Below are 25300 nucleotides of genomic sequence, written 5' to 3' on the forward strand. Positions count from 1 at the left end.
TGTCGCGAAAATGTGCCCCAGATCATTTGCTTCCCACTTCCACCGACTCAGTGGACGTCATCCCCAAGTGGCCACATGTCCCCCTACCTGTCATCCCAGAAACAGCTGGTATTGCTATTGCTCAGGTCCAGGTCTAAAATAAAAATAATATAAAAAATCCAACCTTATAGCCTCAGGCTGTGGGAGAGCGACGCAGGCCTCAGCGCCTAATCACCCCCTCCCACGACAGCACTCATCAAGACAGCAGCTCCAACAAATCAATCTCCCTCTGACAGTTCATTTAGACTGAATTAATTTGGAATTAGGGGCCATTACTGCAATTGGCAGGCGTGGATATTCCCCTAACGCGGCCTGTTATCCTGCTTTGGGGATAAAGAAAAGGAGCCAGCTTTTCTTTTTTTTTTTCCTCCTTTCTTTTTCTGTAGGATCGACTGGATAAGGTGTTTTTCGCTGCTGATCGCAGGGCTGAGGGAGGGAGGCATTGGATTTTCAGTTTAACTAAATCATCATTGTTCTCAATCAAAAGTCAGACTCTGCTGATTGTTTTGTTTTTTCTGTTTACCAAATGGAAGAGAAATAGGTGTTTAATGAGGGTTGAGGCTCTATCGACTGTCAAGTTGTTGCCGGGGGCGAATGAAAAGTCTGATACTCGGCTAAAGAAAACATTGAATGGGTAGAAACAGGACTGATAAATTACTTTAAAAGTTATTCTGATAAAGGTAATGCAAAGACACAATTTTTATAAAATAAAAATATTGTAATATTGCCTCTTGTGTGGCAGAAACATATTTCTTTAACCTTGACAAATGCTGCAACTAAATCTTTCACCATTGGTATAATTTCTATAGTTTTTCCTTCTGTGGCGCTGCCCTTATGTTCAGTGCAGCATTAGAGTTGATCTGCGGCTGATCTGCTGACTGGGCCACTCTCTCCTGCTGGGAGGCAGCAGCTTGAAATTTAGCCAGGGTTCACGACCCTGTGACCCAGAGGTTTGACTGAGACAACTCAGCTCCATGGAGACGCCGCTTTGAAAAGATAAACACCCTAACATCACACATACTACCACACCAAGAAGCACACGGGCACATGAAGGAATGGCTAGATTAAAGAGATGCTGTACGTTTCTTATACAATATAAGTTTTTTTTTTTTTTAAATCTTATAGGGTCTGTGCTGTAGTCTGTCACCCTGAAATTACAAGGCTTATTTCTGAAGTTGCAATTTTGCACACATTTACATATGGAAGAGTACTTTGTTCTCAATATAAGGGGCCAATCAAAGACCATATTGCAATGCTGTGACAAGGTCAGGTTGTGTTTAATTGAAATGTGAATCTTGAGACTTAAGGTTCTTTCTTCGTCCTGCACACATTTAGTTTTTTACCTCTAGATTCTGTAGAACTTAGGTGACATTTACACTATTTTGAACCTATCTACCTACATCAGTTGGACCAACCAATCAGAGCTTACATGAGCTGTGCACATTCATCTGTGAGTTTAAGGTTACCAAATCACACCCGTAAGCAGAGATGTTTGTTTTCAGAAGATTCCAACAAAGTCTTTGTAATAGGCATTCTGTGTCCAAATGTAAACCTTCAGCAGCAAAGGCAAAAAGTAGTTATTACATTGATTAGAAATACTAGCAAGGAAAGCACAGGTGTAATTAATAACATTAATTAGGGATGCATCCCAACCAGGTGTGCCAGTTCCAAGGTCCTGAATCCAACACACTGTTTTTCAGCACAGCTTACTGCGGCTTTAAATAAAAAAGAGCCATCCATCGCCATTAGTTACACCTGTGCTTGGGTAGCCATGGCAAGTCAAAATGCTATGAAAAGGACAAACTGAAGAAACGTTGACTTTAATGAAATGTTTTATGTCAACACATTTCACATAACTATAATAATAATAATAATACATTTTATTTTTGGGGGCGCCTTTCATAGCATCCAAGGACCTTACAGGGCATATCCATAAAGAAAAAGAAAATCTGTTTACAGTTCTGTTTCATACGGATGTTGAGAGATGTATCCATAGATCTCTTAATTTTGCTCTCAAAGTGAACCAGATTGATGGTTTTAACTTCAATATTTAAAAAATAATAATCTTCCCGGGGGAGCATGCCTCCGGACCCCCCTAGAGGATGTTAGGTCCACCACCCACTTAAATCAGGTTCAAATGGATAGGATACTAAATACATTTGCACACATCTTGCGTCCATATCTTTCTGACAACCGTGCACGTGAGTCATAGTGAGTGTCTGCATTTTTTTTTGGGGAGGGGGGGGGGCGCCAGCTAAAATCTTGCCTAGGGCAGCAAATTGGTCAGGGCCAGCCCTGGATGTGAACCAGGAGAGTGCAACTCCAGTGATCCCGATGCCAGCCAGGCGGTCCAGAAGTAGTGGGTGAGAAATGGTATCGAATGCAGCGCTGAGGTCAAGGAGGATGAGGATGGTGAGAAGTCCGGAGTCAGCTGCATGGAGGAGGTCGTTGGTGATTTTAACCAGGGCTGTTTCAGTACTGTGTTTTTGGCATAAACCAGATTGAAAGGGTTCATGGAGGTTGTTTATGTCAAGATGGGACTGAAGCTGTGCAGCAACCACCCTCTCAAGGGTCTTGGAAATGAAGGGTAGGTTGGAGTTGGCCCGTAGTGGTTTAGATCTAGGTTAGTTGAAAGCAGTAATATTAAGTTTAATCTATTTTAAGTTAATATTATTGCTTTCAACTAACCTAATACAGTTCGGTTGTTGAGATAATACATTTATTTAAGACAACATTTCCGTTTTTTCAGTGCATAGACAATAACCCTGCATTAGAACACTTTCGTTAAATGAAGCCACTACGGATGATATTGGTTAAACCTGTGTACGGTCAGAAGCTGTGTCTGATGCTGCGCTCCAAAGTCAGAGGCTGTAATTCTCCCAATTGAGATTTCCAACTCAAGAGCTTGAAGTTTTCCAGCATAAAGGCTATTTAAAAAAAACAAAACAATGAAGTCTCAGAAGTGAAGGCTCTAACATTTTGAGCGTCATATTTAATGTTTCCCCGAATAATATTTGTACAGAAAAGATCCCTTTTAGAGATTGTTTACCTACCTTAAAAATCTCGTCAATATTATAATGTGTATCATTTCGATCAAATATTAACATTTATACTTCACGTTGACTTTTAGTTGATTTGTTTTACCTTTAACAATGTACACTCCTTTATTCCTTATGTCAGACAACTGCTTGAATTAAGAAGACATTTGACTGGCATTCCTTTTTACTCTTTTTGGTGGGTCGAACGTTTTTGTGTCCTCTGAGATAAAAAATATGACATCATTTGAATGTAATGTAAAATTATCTTTGGCCAAACAAAACAATAATGATCTATGTAATATGTATTTCTGATACACAGAGGAGTTTTATTTTAGCCAGTTCTATTTTCATACATCCAGTTTTGGCAGTCGGCATTGTAAACATGGCCGTCTAGTTATCAGAGGTGTACGCTGGCCGACAAAGGTGGAGCTCCAGCTTCCAGCCATGAGATCAGAGTAAATATTAACACTGACACACTGCTGTGAGAATACCTCAGTGACTTAGGTATGCCATACTAGGAGCAAGGCAGGAGGATGAGTGGGAGGAGAAGAAAGACGAGGGGACGCAGGCATTTGGGTGAACCAAGAGGTAAATGGTAGGGCAACGCACTCACATAAACCTGAATACACACATGGACACACACACTAATACCCTCATAGGTCTCCCCAATTGACACTTCAAACCCCAAACAGCTCTATCCCTCTGATGACATGTTCCTTCAACACCTACACTGAGCTCGCAGAGGAGCATAGAGCCGATTCCTCCGCTGACACACACACACACACACACACACACACACACACACACACACACACACACACACACACACACACACACACACACACACACACACACACACACACACACACACACACACACACACACACACACACACACACACACACACACACACACAGTCTTGCCATTACTTACTTTCTTTGTGATTACATAGAGCTCATACACAAGTACCATTTCTATACATAAATACATTTTTATAGGCCCCTGACAAACCACTAAAAGTAGGTAGGTTTTCAGAGATGTTTTTTCTTAAATCAGTCTTTATTGGGTCTTTCTTCTTCTTTAAAGCTGTGGCGATGGATGTTGTGATCTAAACGTTGTGGGTTTGAGAATGATCACATTACGAATACATGCTAAAGCCTGAGAGCAGACAGCGCGGCCGTCTATTTATTATGTTTTCGGACTTGGACAGAATGTTCCATCAGCACGAGAAAAATGTCAGTGATTTCACCGACACACTCTCAGGTTTCAATGCAGGTAGGCGGCGATGTGTGTGCGTGTGTGTGTGTGTGTGTGTGTGTGTGCGTGCGTGCGTGCGTGCGTGCGTGCGTGCGTGCGTGCGTGTGTGTGTGTGTGAAAATGATCATGTGTATATAGTGAGAGAGGAAGGAGAGGGAGGTAAAAAAGTAAAGAGATTAAAGAGAAGAAGAAAGGGATGTGGTGAAAGGAAGTTCATGTTACGTATTTGCAGTTGGGGTGTAACATTTCAGCACCGGACTGATAATAGAGTCAACACACTCTGCACAGGTTTAGGGGCAGAGGGATGTATATGAGGAATGCAAGATTGTCACATAAAAGCTCTTCAGCACAAACTCACTAAACTACATCTACCCAAACCGATTACAGAGCCAACCACAAATGAGTGGGTCTATATTGAACCTTTAAACCAACACACTCTCACTCAATAATCGTCCAGGAGTGACGTTTGGTCAGGGTCCCGTGGCGTGCAGTTGTGACGCTCCTAGGCTCCTTCAGCTTCATAAAGGGACGCAAATAGCTTTCAACTGATTGCAATGTATTCCCATCTGCTTTGGGATTTGACGCTCATGGAAGCACGGCATTCGTTTGTGTCGGCTGCCCTTAAAGGCAATGTGAGCGTCCATTCCCATTGGATAACGGAGAATTGTACACCCGGAAGTAAGTATTCCCCGTACTGTCGATTGATTTTACAGTGATATCTGCACTACTCATCGACTAAAAAACACCAGATTAACCTTGTTAATTACACAACATTGATTGGTTTAAATTGTGTGCAATGCTTTTGTATTTTTCCCCTTTGATTCGGAGAAACATATTTATTACACATCTGTCGTAGTTCTTTATTTTTATTCATCTACAGAGATCGGGCTCAGAATAGACCGGAAACTATTCTTTTACCGTTCAGTTTGAATTTCACAATAAAGTTAGTAGTAATATTTTGTTTTGATATTATTGTTTTTTATTAACTACTAGACCGCTGGGTGATGTTAAGACCATCTTTTCTGTGTTGCTGTGTGTTTTTTCCATCGCTTTTGTGTTACAAATATCAAAACAATAACTAAATATATCGGTCGTAAACCAAACCAGAAACAGCAGTATATTTAATTTTGTTAACACTGTAAACTTGACAGCTTTTTAACCCAAACCACCTACTGGTTAAAGCACGTTATTACACGTTTAGAGTAATGCAATGCAGGTAGATTGTGCTACCTACTTCAAATGGGATGGAACCACGGCAGACTGTCCAAAACTAGATTTGAACGGGTCCACCGCGTCCCCCCCTCCTACACCCCGTCCCCAGAACTACACATGCTGGCAACTGGGAGTTGTAGTTTTAAAAGACGTTTTCGTATTTCCCATAATAAGAAGTTGCCAGTATACTGTGTACATCCCTGGAGGTTTAGGGGATAGGAAACACTCAAATGTAAAACATATAATTAATAAATGGGTGAAAATTGCTTGTACCCATAATGGGCAGCATTAATATATATATACCCACATGCCAGCTATGTCAGAAGAGCTTTATTTAACAGCTGGTCTTATGTTTGTGACCCCTCCTGTTGTTAATTGATAACATTACAATACATTAATTGATAAGCCTGAAACATGCACTTGTCAAGGTTCAGAGGCAAATTTTGCAAATATGGCAGTAGCCATCGATCATCTTAAGGCCCAGATACACCGGCCCGAAATCGGCAGTAAATGGGAGTCAGGCCGAACATGAGCGTGGGCACGCCCTATTCGGAGTGGTGTGCGCCGAACCCTCGGGTCTTTTCTGCCGACCTGACGCCTTTTCTTGCAGATTCAACATGTTGAATCGGCGTCGGGAACACCACCGGAAGTCGGACAAAGGGATAACACTGATTGGCTGTTCAGCTCGCGAATCAGTGCATGAGAAGCGTTAACGGAAGTGAGGGAGGTAAACAAATGATTTAAAATGGAAGATGGAACACACACGGACGGCTATTTCACCTCATCGGTTTATAGAGCTCCTGTTCGTTCATGTTTTCAATGGACGAGAGTGAAAATGGAAAGAAAAACGCTATTTATTGTTTTTTTATATCACGGAGTCTGTTCTTTTTTTCTGTCTTCCGGTTGTTGCGGTTATTGCCTCTTTTGAATGATGAACACACACTAACGCCACCTGCTGGTAAGGAGAGTTATTGCCACTCACGCATGCGCAGTTCATACGTGCTCGGCTCGGATTTGCGGTGTGTTCCAGTGCTCGAAGTCGGCAAATACGCAGGAGAGTCCGGCGACGCAACAGTCTGTGTCGGCGTCGGCGACTTCTCAGGTGACTGGCCGGTGTATCTGGGCCTTTAAGATAAGATATACTTTACTGATCCCAAGTTGGAAACATTTGAGTTACATCAGCATGTGTAACAGTTGTAAATATGCAGTTGTGTTTATTTGTAAATCACAGTTTTATATTGAATAATTCTGTGTTCTTTATTTATTGATTGTTCAATAACTGACAAGGCCGGTGATGAAATATCTATATACATATGTATAATATCAGTTAAAATAAATGCTTCAACATAGTTAACATTGCTGGAGGTATGCACAAATATTGATAAATGTCTTGTAATGCACTATTGAGGAACCTGCGACCCAAGTTTTTCATTCATTGCATAACTACACCGTTTGTATATGTCAATAAACCTTAGAAAATCTTGAAATCTTGAAAGGGATGTGCAAAATCGTCATTATATACAGTCTTTAATTAACTATTAGTAAAGAATAACGAGTAATGAATATACTTTATAGGGATCCTATTAATATCTAATAATACAAATAAGGAAATTCAATAACAAGCTTTAACCACCAGGTGTCCCTTTCTATCAGCTGTGCACCTTTATGGTGTAAATACAGCCTATCTACCAATTGGATCAAATATAAAAGTCAGCCGAATTAGTGTTGATCCTGCAAGGAGACGTGTTGTGTGAAAAGAAATGTAAGATGTTGTTTAATTGCTGATATATTTATGATTCACGTCAAGTTTTCAGTGTTGGCGGCAGTTCCTCATGTTTGTCTAGAAGTCTTCTCATCAGGGCTCTATAAATAGAGAACTACGGCAGATATGTAATATTTAATGCAGCCGAACCGTGTATTACAATGCCGTTATGTGATGACTTTCAAAGAGAAAAGCAAGCAGACTCGGAATAAAGTATTATTTTTTTTTAATGTTTTCGGTCTGTTTCCGGTATTTGTTAATGACGATGTGATGTGAGATGTGAGACTGGAATTGCACAGGGGAAAATAACGTATCTTTAGATGCGGATTTTGTTAAACTAATACGTTTGCGCTGTGACAACACTATACATTGAAGGGGAAAGGGGTAGCAATAAATATAACACCATTAAACAGTTACACAACATAACAGAAATAATATCGATAGCAGCGTCCCTAGCAACCACCTTGGTAACAATGAAAACGTTCTATGGACGCAATTTCCTGAAGTAACCTTCGTAATAACTAGCAAGATCATGTAAATCCACTGCACACATAATCTGAAATAACAACTCATATTTCTCGCATCAAATGACATCAAAACGCATTTTAATGGCCAAACTAACTTTAAAATAGGCATTTTCCACCGAGAATAAAACGAAGTTCGGCCATGTTTTTTTTTTCTCCAGGGAGAAATTTGAAGATCACGTGACACAGACGCCAGCCATTGGAATGAATGGTGAAAAAAAACGGGGTTTGTCAAACAGAGCAGATGGTGTAGTCCTAAACGATAGCTGGGGATTCTGGGTAGTGTCGTGTCTTCTGCCATCTTTTTACTCCGAAAAAATATTTGTTTCTCCGAATCAAAGGGGAAAAATAGAAAAGCATTGCACACAATTTAAACCAATCAATGTTGTGTAATTAACAAGGATAATCTGGTTGAAGAAACACACTCCTCAATGTCAGTTTCGGTAATTTATTGACAAGGATGACGACACCCTAAAACAGAGTAATGCAGCAAGATAAGCTGACAAAGTATTACATCCATGCAATTTAATCAACACAAATATATACCACGAAACAGAGTATAGTAGTATAATAGTATGATATATATATAGTATAATATATAGTATAATATAATAGAGGAAACAGTCTTACATGAATGAGTGGACGAACGTCTCAACTCGAGGCGGAGTGAATGAACAATGTTTGAACTAAAATGGCCGCTCGGCACTACCGGGTCAGAGCACGGCATAACCGGGCAGCGACAGCAGTGACACTGCCCTCTAGTGGCCGGCGATAAATTCTTCACTGGTGTTTTTTTGTCGATTTTTTTGTCGTTTTTTAGTGCAGATATCACTGAAAAATCAATCGACAGTAAGGGGAATACTTACTTCCGGGTGTACAATTCTCCGTTATCCAATGGGAATGGACGCTCACATTGCCTTTAAGGGCAGCCGACACAAACAAATGCCGTGCTTCCATGAGTGTCAAATCCCGCAGCAGATGGGAATACATTGCAATCAGTTGAAAGCTGTTTGCGTCCCTTTATGAAGCTGAAGGAGCCTAGGAGCGTCACAACTGCACGCCACGGGACCCTGACCAAACGTCGCTCCTGGACGATTATGGAGTGAGAGTGTGTTGTTTAAACAGCCGCAATGGTTTTACCATAAACAGGCAGCGTTGAAGCAAAAGATTGACATCTGCTTTTTAGATAAAAAGATTGACACAAACTCTCATGTATAAATCTAGAGCCAGCAGCTGCTTATTATTTAATTTAAACAGAGGCTGTCATGGGTTAGTTTTGACTAAGGAAGGCTAGCAGTTCCCCTCTGTTTTAGCCATTATGCTAAGCTAATAGAACTATTTCCTGTAAAGCGATAAGAGTTATATTAATTATTACTTTTAGCAAGAAATCTAATAAGCTAAGTTTATATACACAGAACAGGCAAAAAAAAAAAATCTAAAACCTATTAGAGTCTCTTCCTATGGGATTTGCATCATGTTGCTGCAGCACAAACAAGATTTAGAGATTATGAGCAGCAAAGATGCAGACTAATCGCTGGATTTGCTGTGGGAAATGCCTGGAAATCCTGGTATTTTCCTCTGTGGTTTAGTTCAAATCCTCTATGAGACACACACAGCAGTTTTACCTTCATGACCTTGAACCATGAGAGGTTCTTGTTAGCATGTGGCAAATATTTAAATGTAGTTTTTTCTTTGAAAGAAGAGACTGCGGTTTTTGGTAAAGCAATAGAAACAAAGAAAAAACAAAACAATTTAAGAAATAAATTATTAGATTTTCACACATAAATATTTCTCACACTGAATAATAAGTTTAAAGTGAGGTCTAATATTGGCCAGAATTTTTTTTGTTTTAGTGATTCGTACATTTAGTGGTTTTATAATTTTTTGTATTCACACAGGTGAACAAAACCGTTTTAAAAGGATAGCAGGGGAAACCATTTTTGGGCCCCTTTTATTTTACAAACTGTTATTCTCATTATATACATATTACAATACATATAATCTCAAGGCATTTAGGGCTTTCTAAAGCCTTTTAAATTAACTTTTGGAAGGGGAGAACAGAAGAGGGGAGATGGTGGAGAGAAAGGGGAGGTACAACAAGATGGAAGATGAAAGAGATAGATGGAGTTAAGGCAGCAAAGAAAAAAGCGGAAAGGAGGGTAGAAGGGGGTTCAACGTGGTTCTCAGCGGAGGGAGTGCACTCTGGTAGCGTGGAACCACCCAGGGCCTTGTAATAGTTAAATCATATCAATTAACCATGGGACATGAGGGGATTAGGGGTTAATCTCTCCCTTGAGAGAGAGAGAGAGACCGTAAATTAGAAAGGAAATAAAGGGGAGAAAGTGACAAGATCTTAAACAGCCATGTTGAATCGGAGATAGCTGACATGATGAATTAGGGAGCCTGAAAAAGCATGTGTCAGATAAATAAAGAAACTGCCTGAAGGATGACTTCTTGTTCCCTTATGTTACCAACAATGACGTGGTAAATTACTATATAGCAAATGAGCAGTGTGGGGATACATTTGCATTTCTCTATCAGCAGCAATGGGACCAGAAGTGGCACTTAGGGATTAAAAACAACACAAAACAGGAGATAATCCCACAGCTCGGCCACACCCGCCTGGGAACTGATTAACGCCATTTTCAATTTGGATGAGGGTGAGGACGATGAAAAGTAGCATGAATAATTTACCCCCTCCATCTAAAGTCTCATTGCCCCGAATAAAATGTGCCCCCTCAGATTTAGAAACATCCGCATTTGATTGAAAATGAAATATACAATAAGAGATGGTATATATGGCAGAGGTTTTGGGGATCTATATTTGGGGGGAATAGGAGGACTGAGCTTTGGGGGTTTTAGAAAGGGGAGAGGAGCCCCTCTTTCTTTGGTGTATATGCAAAAATGGCTGAAGTGGGTAATGGAGCCGTGAGGTAAGAGGATTAAGATCAGTATTGGGTCAGGACTGATAGTGAGGAATGGGGTGATGGAGGGACAAAAGGATGAGTAGAACAGAAAGGGGGAAAAGAGAGGAGAGTTAGAGGGAACACTAGACGAAGATAGGTAATTTGGGGTGGAAATATATGAAATGGAACCTGGAGAAGCTGTCCTTCTCATCCTCTCTCTTTCAGGCCCCAAAGACTTTGCTCCAGACTCATGAGTGATAGTAGGGATCTGTGCGTCCCCCTGATAGGGAGCGGTAGGATAATGCTTAACCTGATACTTGGATTGTCTCCGCAGACAACGGGGGGTCAACGGCCTATCCACAGCCAAGGAAAGCACTTGAAGGCTGCCGGAAGGTATGAGCAGTTCAAATGCTGAGTGTTCAGGAGGATAGAAATCTGAAGGATCGAGCATTCCTCTGGTTAATAACATACACAAAATCTGGATCCATCTGCTTTTTGACGGATTTGTAAGACAGCCAGGAGACGTTTTTTCATTCCTTAGCAAATAAAGACTGGAAAAGCTAGATCCGCTCTTTGTAAAAAGGTCAAACAAAATGTAACATAGCATATGTTTACAAAAAAAGGGGGAAATAGGAGAATCCAGAAAGTCCAAAAGTGCACATAATCTTCAGTACAATCACAACTAGTCATTTTTATTACAGAAATAAAAGATTTATCTTAGTGAGCTTCGTAATGAGTGGCTGTAAGTGGATTGTTACCTTAAAAAAGGCTAACTGTTTCCCCTGATTTGAGTTTAAGCTAAACTATGGCGTCTCCTGGCTCCAGCTTCATCTATAACTGATATGAATGAGATCTAAATTGGATTTTCTATGTGACTCACTGAAAACTGCATCCAAACTAGACTTGGAAAAAAGGCTAAAGGTGTCGGAAGTTTACAAACTTCTTCTTCATAAGTATCTGCCTTAGTGCACCAAGTTGTGGCTGCAAACCAGTCTGCAGCAGCTGAGGAGCCTCATCTAAATGTTCCCCTGACCGATACGTCTTTGCTTTAGCCAATTAGCTTCCATCACAGGATCAGACTCAACTCTTATTTGCCAGCCAAAGAGGCTCAGCTGCTCGACCCCGGCAGTAGCCTCATGGAGCAACGTCGCCTGCCTCAACCCACCCCAAGTCTTAATTCAGACACTTTGAAGTATCTTGGTCTGTGGTGAGGAGCCACTCAATCAATTACGAATGAAATAATCTCCTTATGATATTTTGAGGTTTCTTCAAGTAGAGGAGGGGGGAAAGCAAGAAGAGATTATGGAAGCCAAATCAGTCTCTCAGCTGCATCTAAAGTAACAGGGGGAGAATCAGCTGAGAGGATGGTGGGAAATTAAATAAGGAAAAAAAAAAAAGATTATGTCTAAGTGTGTCACCTCCGAACACTGCTGGGAAATCTCTAACCTGATCCATGAGGAGGAGGTGGTGGTTGAGTGGAGGAGCGAGAATGGATTATTGCAAGCTGCGTTTAAAAGACCCCACGGTTGCATAAAATGCTTTTGCTTACCACTAAAAGAGGTATCAAACCAACATCAATGTAATATTCCTGTGTGTGTCTTTCAAGCAAGCAAAGATAAAAGGGAGGTAATGCGTCATCTTTCTTGGAATCTGACTTATCTGCTTAAAATACTCTGCATAGTACCATTTTCGAACGTGAACAAAACAGAGAAAAATAAAGACGGGTAGACATGGGATGAAGTGCTTGTTTGCTGTGGATTGGCTTTAAATTTTAATTTAGGAAATAAGAGTGTGATGCTAATAGGATTTAGTCACATCGGAGGATATTTATGCAAAAGCCGCCGGAGGTCATAGTCGATCAAAAAAGTTAAAAATTACAAACTTTCACAACTTCTTTAAACACAGTTTCAGTCACAGATTTATATCATATTATATTATATATATATTTCTTGCACTGTGCTTTTTAATTCTTCTATTTTATGATACTATGTTTGTATACCTTTAAATCTTGAGAGTTAATATGAGTTTGACTGGTCGGTTTGTGCTTTTCTAAAATGTGAAATCTGAGTAAAGTTTAAAAGGTGTAAAACAATTGTGAATATACTGGGAAAAGCTATTGCGATTGTGTTTCAGTAAAAAGTGTGGAATCGAGTAGATCCTGAGAGAAACAGGTGAGCTACTGTCTTTAATCTTGGCTTGTGTGAAAAGTCTCTATGCATATCTATCTGACACTTGAGTAAAGTTAAGTGAGGATGTAGTTGTTTTAAATATAAACCACAGAATCAACAAGTGCAATATATTCCTGATTCAACCGGAAAACACATGCCGAGCAACATGGAGCAGAACACTACTTTGGTGTACCAACCAAACAGATGCCCAGATACAAAGCAAACAATTTGACTTCTGCATGAGTCAAAGTCAGTCCTCTCCCATTTGTTTACCTGTATCCAACATAACAAAAGCCCACGCAGGCAGCCCATAATCCCTGCTTTGGTTCACTTGCTGCAATAGAGTCGGATTACATTCTTACTGCAATAAAACTGCACTACGGTTTGCTTGGAAACTGACCGAGACCATCTCTAGCATGTGATATCGGACTGGTTGTTTTGGTACGCACTAGAGTATGATTACTGGTTATCACATTTAAAATGAAGATGTAAACTGATGTTGGCTTTTTAACACACCCTAAATGTCAATGTTGCCTCAGTTAAGCTTCTTCTTCTAATGCAATGACCATGATTGATTCAGGAGGCAAAAAGTAATAGAGGAAGACAAACAAGGAAGGAAATTACGAAAAGGAAGGAAACAATATATTCTTTATAAAACACACCAGTAGTTTAGAAAAGTTAAACTTTGTAGAATATCAAATGAATCATTCTCAACTTTGGCCTGTTCTTCTCACCCGACTCATACAGTAGTTTATGTTTGACAGAAGCTGTAGCTATGTCTTTATAAAGGTAAAAAGCATTTTGTATGCTGTGTTCAAACTTCAGTAATACGTCGTTGGTGAGTAATAATAATAATACTCTAATAATACTCTGTTAAAAGACAACAAACGCCTCCCTCCAGTTTCCCCACATCTCCCCCCATCAGTGTTTCTCCCACAGCTCGCCCCAAGCCCTTTGATTTTCTTCATGGCTGACTGTTGTTTCTGCTGCTGTAAGCTCAGCCATCAGCGCGCATTGATCGCTTCATCCTCAGCGTCCCCTCCGTTATACCTGACTATGGTGACTAATTCTCCCGTTCTCCCCCTTCTTCATCCCAGATTGAGAGGGTCGGAGGAAAAAAATCAATAACGGTGCCAAGTGGGGCGGGGTCAGGGGTCAACGAGGTCCTTGACAAGTGTGTCAGGGGAAGGAAGGAAGTGAGAGAAAGCGAAAAAAAGTGCTTGTGAGTGTGTGTGTGTGTGTGTGTGTGTGTGTGTGTGTGTGTGTGTGTGTGTGTGTGTGTGTGTGTGTATGTGTGTGTGTGTGTGTGTGTGTGTGTGTGTGTGTGTGTGTGTGTGTGTGTGTGTGTGTGTGTGTGTGTGTGTGTGTGTGTTGCATAAGGAGTGGTCAAGAGAAACAGAGTGACCAAAGGCCTCATGGGTGCAAGTGTCAGACTTGTCAGGGATCAAATGTATGACCATTGATCGGAGCTCTGTGTGTGTGTGTGTGTGTGTGTGTGTGTGTGTGTGTGTGTGCGTGCGTGCGTGCGTGCGTGCGTGCGTGCGTGCGTGCGTGCGTGTGGATCATTGTGGAATCTGACAGGGGTGAGGAGTCATCATATAAAGCCCATTATGGCCAAACAAGCCAATGAAACAAATGAATCCCCTGAGATACCGTAGTAAAGACCCTGCCATTCATGTATCCTTCCATCTGTCCGTTTGTCTATGTGTCAATTTGCAATCTTATATATATCTGGGCTCAGAACAAATAGGTGTTTAAGAATAATGAAAGTTAACAATTTCAGTAGCGCTTGGCTTACTTCTCATACTTATAGTACTAGTTCCACATTCATTGTAATCCATTTATCATCTTCACCGCGTGTGTGCATGTTTTTGTCTGTCTATTTGCAGCTGATATTGTAAAGATTGACCCATTAGCCTCACATCTTTTCTGTAAACGAGGTCCTGAGTTGTTTGAGTCGGAGTTAAAAAATATATAATTTAACCGACTGCATAACACCTAAACTGACTGCTGATTCCTCTCTCCTCTTAACTGGCTGTGTATGATCAATCACTGCTTAACAAGCACATTTTTGTTTTGCAATCGGCTAAAATCAAGTCACAATTCGGCTTTTGAAGTGGATAAAAAACATTGAAAATACTTGTTCGAACCGGAGCATCTGCAGATTAATTCAATACCCCATATGTTAAGATCCCCTAAAGTTAGGTATGATGTCAGTTGAATAAATATCCAAATGTGCAGCCATCTTGACTGTAAGGGACAATTAACTGCGAATCAACATGTATTTGTTTCAACAAAGGAGAGGGAGACAAAAAGGGTGGAGAGCTGCTGTTTGAGCTAATCATGTACAGTATGTATGAGAAGATTAAAACTACTATAAGATCTCAAATCTCAATCTATTCATTTCAAATACTAAAAAGAAAAGGAAATTCCCCAATTAAAATAAGTAAATATTTCACTTTTAATTTAAAAGTGTTCAAACATCCAGACTTTCTGCTTAAATGTGGTAAAAACGCAGCTCCGCAGCCCAAAAGGCTTTACCAGAAGCTCATCTGCGATAATGTCGATCTCCTGCTGCTACTCAATTTAGCTGTTCATTCCCCACTGTTTACATTTTACATCAGTAATCGTTTACTGTAATCTTCCCAGCAACACATAATCACAGGCTTTTACTTCCCAGGAGTTAGCTCACACATCTCCTAGGGGAGTGTGTGTGCAAGTGTGTGTGTTTGTGAGTTGATGACAGACATGGAATGACTGATGCCTACTTCATGACGAAGGTAATTAACCGTGATGTACAACTGTATGTAAAATGAAAAAGGTTTTCCCTATTGTCTCATTCTCACAAACACACTTATGTGGTCGAGGACGTTTTGTTGCGTTATGCAGTGTTAAAGCTTCGGATGTGTCCACAGACAATCACCTATACTGTACATACATACACACTCGCACAGTAACAATGCAGAAACGAAGATGAAGCCTTGAAGAAATCCATTTGCAATTTAAATGGAAATGTAATGAGCCCATGGTGGCAGTGAATTAGCCTGCTGATCAATTGATCATGTCAAGAACAAATAGGTAAACAAACATGTCCATTAGCCAGCTGCTCCGCCTCCTCCCTGCTGTGGAAGAGTGCTGGAGGATCACTGAGAGGTGACAACAACATGTGTGTGTTTGTGTGTGAGAGGTGAGAAAAAGGGGTGACAGCAAATACGGCCTAAAGTACATTTTCATGTGGAGACCAAAAACCCCACTAAGTGATCACTACAAACACATATACACAGATGTAAACACACTGACACACACACAATTGCATACCCCACTGTGACCGCCCTGCCCAGCTCGTTACACAGACAGTTGGGCCCAGCAAGGCTCCTTTCAGGGGTGATAGAGAGAGGAGGAGGAGGAGGAGGAAGAGGAGGGTCTTTGAGACTCAAACAAGGAGCAGCATGGGGAAAAAATCCTCAGAGGACAGTGGGCTGGAACCAGACCTGCTGCCTGGCCTCACCCCAATCAGTGTGTGTGTGTGTGTGTGTGTGTGTGTGTGTGTGTGTGTGTGTGTGTGTGTGTGTGTGTGTGTGTGTGTGTGTGTGTGTGTGTGTGTGTGTGTGTGTGTGTGTGTGTGTGTGTGTGTGTGTGTGTCAAAGGGAAGAACAAATCATGCCCATGTTGAGTGTTTCATCATTGATATGTAACTGTTGATTACTTTTTGACTAAAATCTAGTTTGTACCATTATTATGTTCAGTCTAAAGAGCAAAGTCCTCAAACTTTATTTCTCTATTTCTATTCAAGGGAAAGAGGCTTGGCTTTAGAGCCAGATTATTGATATTCCATGAATCATTTCAGTCTGTCACAGTTGCTTGTTCCTCTGATCTATCAGAAGTCTCAATCAGCACCGCAGCTAACACATTGTAATAAGAAACTGATGAAGAGCTTCTTTTGTTTAAATGCCTCTCAAAGTAACTCGATCACTGCCTAATAGCCAAAGCGAGCAGAGAGACCTGTTTCATGGAGAATCAGTAGGGCTGGCTGTCTAAAAGAAGATAGCATAGTGTTCTAAAACACACATCACATTACTGCTGGCTACAAGTCTCTTTCTCATGTTACCTGTCTACCAACTGTTAGATAACCACTCTATGCCAATGCTTTGAATCAAACGCAAGCATCAGCACATTCACAAATGCTACAAAATGCTAACATCTTGAGCAGGTACCTTTTATGTTAGCAGGCAACCAAAGCTAATGGGATATTGATAAAAAAAATGATGATGGCGCCTTGGGAAATGTTGGGGGTTTGTTCAGTAGCATCAGAGTCTTGGGCGTGCATCGTCATGGGAACCAACCGGACTGACAGAGAGCCACACCTCTAGCATGAAACAAACCAATGGATAATTTACAATGTCTGTGTATATCATTACAAAACCATTAATTAATTAATTCAGCTGGTAATCATCCTCATCTCTCACAAGTTATACATTTATTAAAGTAAAATGTAATTTTCTAATTCACTTTTGTAGTTCAAGGATTGCACAGGATTGCATTATAAAGACTCACAACTGCATTACTAACAAGCAAAAGGGTAAATGGAAAACATTTACACTTTTGTATCACTTGGCAACCCCAAAGTTGCCCTTATGAATAGTATTAAACTCATACATAAAGCATAAATAATTGAAAATAATATAACAAAGAATTATCTTGATAGTAAAACCGCAAGTTGAATTGTTTTGTACACAGTTTTAAATGATTATTGGGGTAAATTGTTTGATTGTCTTAGCCTTCAAATGTTTAGGTTCATAAAGAGAGAAGAGGTGGAGACAGAAGAGAAGATGACAATCATTTCTATCAGGAGTTATTTCATGCATGCTGCCTGTTCAGCGAACAGAAAAAAGTGCCTCCATCTCAACTTCCAAATCAGGATAGGATATTACCCTCAATTTTTGAGGGCAAGGACACAAGGAAAGGCATTTGGAATATTATAATACGTACAGTACTGTATATGGTCCATTTGAGCGACAAGCAAATAAGAAATATGCTTATTCACATGATCTTTCAAAGGAGAGTTGATCCACTCCCCTTGTGTGTCATTTAACATTTCATACAGGAACTCTACAAATATAGATAGTTATAACCTAAAATCTGCAATGCATGGGAAAAATAATATAAACACTGCTGATGAGGAAACTGCAGGTTAATACAGGATGAAGAGAGAGGGGGGAAAAAGACCCACACAAAAAGAAAGAAGCTTTTTAAAGAGGACCATTTGTAAAACAAGGAGTTTAAAGCCAGATTATAGGGCAACAATGACACAATCCTTTATGTTCATTCCTGTAATACGCTGTGAAGAGGCGGATTTATACTTTATTGTGGTGGAATGCATCCAGGCTGCCTTGTGTCTGCCTGCCTCTTTGGGAAACATGTTCCCCCTCCTGAGGCCAGGTGTAATCCCTGCATGGAGGAAACAGCCTTCAGCCAACTGCTGATCAGCCCTATAATGGTTCAAGTATTACGAGTGATACCACCAGAGGGAACATTCCTTCAATCCGGTGGAAAGCTCTCTCGACACTGGCTGACTCGGCAGAGGAATCTGTGCTTGGTTTGGGTGGCTGGTTGTTGGATTTCTCCCAGACTACTCTCCTTTTCTCCTGGTCTGAGTTGGATTGCAATGGATTGACTTAATTGTCTCTAATGACTAAATTGTCCCAACTATTCGCTTCATTAACTCTGTGTTAGCTCTATTAGGAGGGAGCGGAGCCGGAGAGGAGACGGTAATTGAGAGTGTTAATGAAGGAAACAGGATGAGCGCCATGCTGAAAGTAAAAGAAGTGTGATGCTTTTGAAGTTTTTACAGATTGGTGCGCATTTTATTCTGAAAGGAGCCAATAAACCACAGTTCAAACGGGTATTTAAGAAGGAAAATCATCACCAAAATCCAACTCAAGATATTCGACTCACTCATCACATTCAGCTAAGTTTTAGTGTGAGTATTTACCCCTAATGCAGCAGGTATCAGCCGGTATCTTCACCTATCCCTCTGAGCTCCGACTTAAACCATCAGACTTGAGCTCTCAGTCTGCTAAACCCCACTCCAGATTAGGCTCTGATAGTCTGTGTGCTGGAGCAGATACTGTGGGATTGTCTGTGGTAAAGACAGATGTTTTAGAGGAAGAGAAGGGATTCTGGCTCCACAGAGGAGCTTTAGCTTTGTCATCACTGTTAAGATTTGGCCTCGTGAACCCATTTCTTTAATTGGAATCGGGGCAAAGGAGGCCACACCTTGTGTCAATATTACCAGAGGGTGAAAGAGGCCACACCCGAGTTAAACTGTATCTGGAATATTCAGTTGGACAATCCTTTGACTGCGACACACACATCAAACTTTCTTTGGTGCTGGACTTGTTCTACTGTTAAAAAAAAACATGTACACAATATTTTACTGGTAAGTAAGATTTTAACACATTGTTTTTTGTATTAAAAAATATCATATCCCATCAGTCCCAGGAGACACAGTAAAAGCCTCACGAGCTGAAATGCCAAGAAAGGAAAATGTCTTGACTCTTTGTCTTACCGACATTGTTTGGACCTTATTCAAATGATATTAGTAGCTGATAACTTAGTGTGGAATATGGAAAAAAACTCATATTTAAGAACAATCAATGGTGAATGGACAAAACAAGTCAGAACCTAAATGAACATCTGTGAGCTCAGTTTCATAGATATGCAGTTTTCAGCTTGATATCCATAATGAAGAAAACTAATCACAAAAATAAGTTATCAATATCAACAACAGGCTGTCTCACAACTAAAAATCCAACCACACATTTGAAAAAACTGCAAATATTCCCAAGTTGTTTCACAGGGTTTTAACAAAAAAAAGACTCGTCAACAATTATTTAAGATTTCTAATGCTCATAGAAGTACAGACCTATCTTTTCAATTGCAATCAAGTTGGAAACATGTTTGCCAGATTTGAATCTATACGTCTGTTAAATTATATATTTATAATCATGTCAAGTTTAATTTCTTGCATAGCTGTACTCTATCCTTATGTGACCTTGCTGTCACCTTCATCCAACCACTTCCTGCTTCAACGGGTAAAGCTCTTTTGAGAATAAACCTCATACTCTAAATTAATTTTGAACACCAGAGCCCTATTGGTCAACTTTAATACCACGCTTTTCATAATTTCCTCAACGGTGTCCATGCGTTTGTGATGTGTTTGTGGGTTTATGGTCAAAATATGAATTTTGTCCTTCAGGGGATCACGATGCACTCCAGTCGTGCAGCAGCAGTTGTAGTTAACACATGTGAGAGTTCCTCCATGCAGGTGAAAGCTTGTCACTATTACTTAGGTCTTCCAGGAAACTTTAGACCCTCCCTCTATGATCTCTCCTCGTTCAATCCTACAGTGTGTGAGATTTCGTTCTCCCTCTTGTTCTCTCCTCTCCTTTTCTCCCTCATTCTCTGACACTCTCTCCAGTTTTTTCTTCTCTTCTTTTTCAACACATAGGTGGATTAAGGCAGAGGGGCTTTTGTTTAGATAAAGCGAAGGATTAGGGAGAGATTTGCCCCCATAAAGTTGTGGGCTTAATGGGCCTTTTATCCCTGCATGTCCCTAAAGCTGTGTTGCCTCTGGATTAGGACTACACAATGGGGCCCCTTGTGCAGAGGGATCCGGGCCAGAGAGCGACAGAGAGAGAGGAGAGAAGGCAAGGAAAAGAAATGAGACAGAAGAGCTGAGACAAGGGAGAAAAGAGGGCAAGAAGAAAGAGAGAAGGGGATGGATGGAGAGAGAAAAAAAGGGGAATTATTCAGCTTTTAGAGGAAACTGACAGGTTGAAACTTTTAGAGGAGGGATTTGCAGAGCAGATCCTGAGATCTTGTCACCAATAAAAGGGATTTCAGGAGGATTCAGAGGCGTGGTGCTGAAAATAAACCGCAAAAACTGTCGCTGTCTTTTTAAATGCATTTATCCAACACATTTTTTCAAATAAATAGAAAGGCAGGTCCTGCTATGGAAGTGCTGCTAATAACTGTCTAAGAGGTGGCTCCTGGCAAATTGCTTTGTTATTCTTGTCAAAAAAAAAAGGTCTCCCGCAAGAAGTCGATTTTAAACTACACATCAAAATGATTAATTGCCCTGGGATGAACAGATGCTGAAATACCCTTGAATGGTGCCGGGGAGGCTGAGGCTTGCTGGATTGCAGCCCTAATGTATTCATGAAGTTGCAGAAACATCATTAAGAGTATTAATTAGCTATTAGAGAGCAGAATTCACCGGCATTAGAGATGGTTTTGGTCAAATACCTCTATCAAATACAGGCTGAGACAAGAGGAGAAAGTAGACTCTAGATATGCATTTGATAAAAGGAATAAAACTGCTTTCAAAAAGGGTTAAACCTGGCAGGAAATCAATGAGGAAACAACAGAAATCTATATTAGACCAGATGTTTTATCTACAAGAGGTTATGGGAACATTCCAAATCAACCACAATTCCTTTGCTATATTAAAAAAAGAATTATATTTTTATTTTTGGTTATTCGTTAACTAGAGGTCATTGTTTACCCACCTTGTATTCAGCAGTGCATGGGTACAGGGGTAAGGGGAGCTGTTTTTTTGGCGTTTAAGCCCTTCAGATGCGCTGGACAGCTCTAGTCTCTCTAAGGAGCTTTAGGTGGAGAGGCGCTGAGAAGAAACTCTTTCTCGCTTTAATTGCTTTAGAGACGGTCCTCACAAAGAGACAGTGGCCAGATTTACCTCCCGTTTAAGTTCTTATTTCCATTGGTTCACAAGTTAATCCTCTTTCTTTCTCAGACCTTGGAGAGAAACCGAGTGATAGGAGCCTACCAAGGCGACAGAAACCACAGAGGCACACGAGTTTTTCCAGGCAAAAGGGAAAAGACTTTGAGGCACAAAAAGTTTTGGGTGGTTTAAAAAAACAAAACAGATTTAGAAGCAAAGACGCACCACGGCGATGACATTTCGAAGACATCAATTACACAGTTAATAATAATAACAATAATAATAATACTAATAAAAGCAATAATAATGATAACAATCAAATTACATTTGACTCAAATAGTCTTAATCAATTTTTAAGCAAATAAACGCATTGAATATATATTGTTCTCACGTTAAAAAAGGCTATTATAATAATCGTGTAACAATTTATTGTAGGCCTACCGCAAAAGTGAATAATTTGTGTAGCCTATATTCATTTAGTTCTTTCGTTTTTTAGTTCAACATTCAAATCAATTATGTTATTGTAAGCTAATATATATGACAGTTTTTAGCTATACTTCAAAATAGTCCAACGATACTTTTTAGATGTAAAAAAAACAACATACTTATTTTAAGAATAAAGACCCACAATTCACCTCGATTGCCTCATCTCTTTCTCTCATAACTTTAAACGTTATGATAAATGTCCCAAAACACTGACTGTAAACAGTGTATTTGAGTGTTGAATTGTGTTTTAATGTGCCTCAAAACGCATTGAAATAAATATGCTCTATTCGATGAAATATTTTGTCTACTGTTCAAACGTGTTCAGAGTGAGAAACATGGTCAGAGATAAAACTGCGTTATAGGCCAAGCACTTTCCCAAAGAATCTCCCAACAAAATATGCAAGCTTTACATTAAAAGGCTACTTTGCGCTGCCCTTAATTCCCTACCTAAACGGTTTTGCTCCGGGAGAAGAAATCTTCTCTAAAAACCCTTCAAAAAGAGAAGGGCATTATTGCCCTAATCCTCTTACCCGCAGTCATTTTAAGACAGGGGTTTTTGGAGGCTGAGATGGCGTCTTGTCTTCCCTATCCCATCCCAAATCCTTCCAGGCCGGGAGAGAGTCTAAAGGCAGCACCCTGGCATCTATTAGCCATCTCTCTAAAGTCTCTCTCCTCCAGTGGCATGCAGGAAAAAGCCGAAAAGCAAACAAAATAAAGGCTGGTTTCTTTTCCTCACAAAAACCAAGGAGAAGCAATTGGATTCATGATCCAAGTGTCCGTTTGAGGATAGGAGATTTGAAAAAATAAAATAAAATCATTGAAACTCATGAAATTAGATTAAAGTGTTTTTTATTAAAAATAAATATCTTAAAGTTTAATTTATATTTCAGATAAACTGCTAAACAGGAACTTTTTCTTTATTCTCGTTAAAATGATTGCAACTATTACAATAAATATTTAATAGATAAATACAGATTTAGAAATATATCAAGTTCATCCTATTTATGTCGATTACAAATCAATATTTAAACATGTTTTGCCAAATGAGATAGAGGATAATAGCTTCAAATGTTATCAATAATAAAAAAAAAAGGTGTAGACGGACACGGTGGAATTTAGCGGACATAATGTACTTAAATTGATCATATTTGAAAAATAACTCCAGAAGTCAGTGCGACAGTCTGCCGCTGGACGATCAGCTGCCTTAATGACTTGACTGACAGTCCTGAGAGCCAATAGAAAGCGAGCATGACCCCCGCGAGGCTCTCCTTAAAGTCCCTCCACCGGGCTCTCGCGGACCAGCAGATGGCAGCTTCTCACATGAGCAGGTGGAGCACCAGCGGACGGACTTGAAGTGAAGAAACAGACTCTGGATGATTTTTACTTTGCCCAAACTCCTTCTCTTACTGTCGGACAAAAGGACAGACAGCAGTGGACATTCAAAACAAACGGCAGCGGAAGAGAAACCTGACAGCGCCGCTCGGACTCTACTGAGGGAACTGACGGAGAATACAACGGTCTCCACAAGAGGTAAACACTTTCTTCATCTCTTTATTTAGTCACACATTTTTCTCATGTTGCATGTAAAAAACAAAACGTTATTCATTAATGCTTTAATGTTTCATGTTGAACTGGTTTGCATTTTTTATTAGACTTTAAATTGTCAATCCCTCTGGATCAAAATATTGTGTTTGTAAAGTGAAAGGAAAGACACACGTGTTGTGATTGTGCCTGTATCAAAATAAGATCATGTTTTAAGTGTTTGGAAAGAAGAGCAATATAAATAGACCTATTGAATAAATCTGGTATAGGGCTACGTTTCAGTGTGTAACCCACAATGCAACCTGGCCTGAGAATAACAATTCAAAACGGCCTCATTACAAATAATACAAAAACTAAATAAAAGTCTAACACTTAACAAGTGTATGTTTTTTTTCCAGACAGCTAAATCAGCTGTCCAAAATAAGAGGTAGCCTACTCCTGTTTCTCTAAAGTTATACAAATGTAAAGGTTATTTCTATATTGTTTTCTTAAGGTTTTACGGTTATGTATTTTATGCATTCTCACAAAAATAACCATAATGTGACATTATTTACCATTAAAAAAAAATCAGACATTGAATTACCTTTAAATATCACTCTGGCTCATGGACAACGAATATCCTTCATTATAACAGCTCAGTACAAATTAAACACGTCCCTCGCCCTCTGACAGTTTACACTGTAACACAGCAAGAGCAGACTGTCTGGTCGACCCCTGCCCCTCAGGGCTGTGTAGCAAATAACATTTTTCCTAATTTAGTCGGATCAGAGAGTTGCACTGTACATTCCAATTTACATAATGACGGTCTGATAATCGAAGCATTGAGCAGGGCTGCCAGGAGGGCCCAGTGCCTGGAGCAGAGAGAGGCTTATGAATGACAATAACAGCACTGGCTCCCAGTGATGAGCAATGCTATTGTGATGAATTTGATATGGGGAGAGGATACAGGCTAACCAGACATGGGGTAAATATAAAAGGTGGGTATAGCTAGTGGCAGGCTTAAAGCGAGCAAAGTTTACTTCCACTGCAAAATGAGGGGGGAAAGAGTCTGAAAACATGCATTTGAGAAGCAGTTATTTTGATTTGCAGATAACTGAATTTTGCTATAAAAAAAAAGTCAAATCAATAGCTGATGTGTATTCCCTCAAACTTGTGTGATTGGTTGCAGGTGTAAACAAATGAACATATTGATAAATGTTAATAGATTTACGATGCATTTATGTTAATTGAACTGTTTTTTTGTATGCGTAATCGTTTAAAAACACATTTGTTTTCAGAGAAAACAGGAAATGAAAAAAGTAGAATTGAGCAAAAATCGTTGGCCTATTATACTACACACACACACACACACACACACACACACACACACACACACACACACACACACACACACACACACACACACACACACACACACACACACACACACACACACACACACACACACACACACACACACACACACACACACACACACACACACGCGTGAACGCGCATTCATTCTCGGGAGCTCCCACCCTGAGCTACCCACCTCAGTCCCACTGTACGTCCGTCCGTGTCAGCGTTGATGATAAATGGAGGGCCTCGCAGTCGAAACCTATTTGCACTTCCATTAGACGGGGA

General features: G+C 40.1%; 1 protein-coding gene across 4 annotated transcripts in view; it reads left to right on the top strand.

Moving 5' to 3' along the window:
• Positions 1-25300, top strand: part of dmbx1a (diencephalon/mesencephalon homeobox 1a) — a 39319-nt gene that overhangs the window by 8093 nt on the left and 5926 nt on the right. For 2 of the 4 annotated variants that reach the window (XM_079652628.1, XM_079652626.1), the window contains exon 1: positions 22470-23665. The exons of 1 other annotated variant lie outside the window; for it this stretch is intronic. The gene's annotated coding sequence lies outside the window, so the exon portion shown is untranslated. Of the gene's footprint in view, positions 1-22469; positions 23666-25300 lie in introns of those variants that run through there. One more of the 4 variants, XM_079652627.1, reaches the window with a different exon arrangement.

The sequence above is a fragment of the Notothenia rossii genome (assembly GCF_949606895.1).
Source record: "Notothenia rossii genome assembly, chromosome: 9".
Classification (NCBI taxonomy): domain Eukaryota; kingdom Metazoa; phylum Chordata; class Actinopteri; order Perciformes; family Nototheniidae; genus Notothenia; species Notothenia rossii.